At 38.3% G+C, this 1,462-nt stretch overlaps 1 protein-coding gene across 1 annotated transcript in view; it reads right to left on the reverse strand.

The window, feature by feature from the left end:
* myo15b (myosin XVB) overlaps window positions 1–1,462 on the reverse strand; it is a gene marked incomplete in the record, with an annotated part of 164,390 nt that overhangs the window by 33,207 nt on the left and 129,721 nt on the right.

Raw genomic sequence — 1,462 nt, forward strand, 5'->3', positions numbered from 1 at the left:
TAATAAAGTATATTTATTATTTCTTCTCACTGTCATAAAAAATAATAATATTTATATTTACCAGTCAACAGTTAGAAAATGTTCTCTGGTTATGGGATGAAACTTGTCTCTATTAGCTAACATCTTCTTAACAAGGTTCTGTTGGAAAAATATGCGTTGTTCAAAATGGTATGTCCGAATAAACAGGTTTCAGCTGGGTTTCTTGTTAAAACTTTATTTTTGATCTTCTGACTCCAATCAGGTTCATTCAGCTCTCAGCAGCACAGGCCTCAGCGTACAACCTTGGGCCAAATCAAAACAAACACGGGAGCTCTGCTCTGAGCAGACACTCTGCAAAAAAACACTGACAACTTTCTACTATAATAATGAATTCAGCATATAATGTTCATCTCTTCATGGTTACACCCCAGAGATGTTACCTTTTACGTCAGACGTCAGAACATCACTCAGTTTTGTTTAGGCTAAGAGAAAGAACACATGATAACACACCAACTCTTTGTCAGCTTCAACCTTTCAGACTGAAAAGATCAGAAAGTAGAAAATACAAAACTGAATCTAATATTCAATTAATCAGTTACAAAATTTCTTCAATCCCTCTCTTGACATATAAAATATGTCAAAACTATTAGAAATTTTATGAAAACTTTATAAAGAGAAGCCATAACATCTGTTATTACATCAGGATGTTTCTAAACATTTCCCAACCCAGAAATTCAATTTTTAATCCTCCCAGACATAAAAATATTCATCATCAGGGATAAGACTCAYAATGCTTTCTTTCCACTCTTGTTTCTTCTTCTCTGTCCATTTATTTTTATTCCTCATCCAAAGGTTCTGTATCTTTGTGCGATAATCTGAACGCTCCTGTTCTCGTTTCACAGGGTCTTCAAAGCGGTCTCCGATCCTGTATACTTTTTTCATGGATGTAGGTTTTACATTCTCATTCTCAGTTGATGGCGTGGGTTCCTCAGGTGGAGAAGAAGTGGTCAGTTTTTCTTCAGTTGTAGGTTGGGGAAATCCATTTTCTGGTTCCTCTGTTTGTTATGATTATGAGTCCAGATGTTCTTCCAGTTCAGCAGCTTGAAGTAGCTCCCCTCTCTGTGGTTCTAGTTCTGGTTCTGGTTCTGGTTCAGCCACTTGCACGTTGTTTTCCATTGGTGTCTCAGTTTGCACCTGTTGTCCTTCAGCCTCAGACGTCAGCTGATCACTCTCCTGTTGTTTGGTTCCAGCCGGAACTTGGTTCAGGAAATACTTCATGCTTGAAGCTAACAGCTCTGATCCATGTCTGTTCAAATTCATTCCATCAGACCTGAAGAGATGTTTTCTTTCCCAGAAGAGATCAAAATTATCCATATATCTCACAGAGTGGTCAGTACAAAGCTTTTCCAAAAAAAAACATTAAGAGCCAACAGTCTGCTGAACCTCTCGGCTCCTCCTCTGGCTGTAGGAACGGGCCCACTGA

The sequence above is a fragment of the Austrofundulus limnaeus genome, unplaced genomic scaffold (assembly GCF_001266775.1).
Source record: "Austrofundulus limnaeus strain Quisiro unplaced genomic scaffold, Austrofundulus_limnaeus-1.0 Scaffold69, whole genome shotgun sequence".
In the NCBI taxonomy this organism is placed as follows: Eukaryota; Metazoa; Chordata; class Actinopteri; order Cyprinodontiformes; family Rivulidae; genus Austrofundulus; species Austrofundulus limnaeus.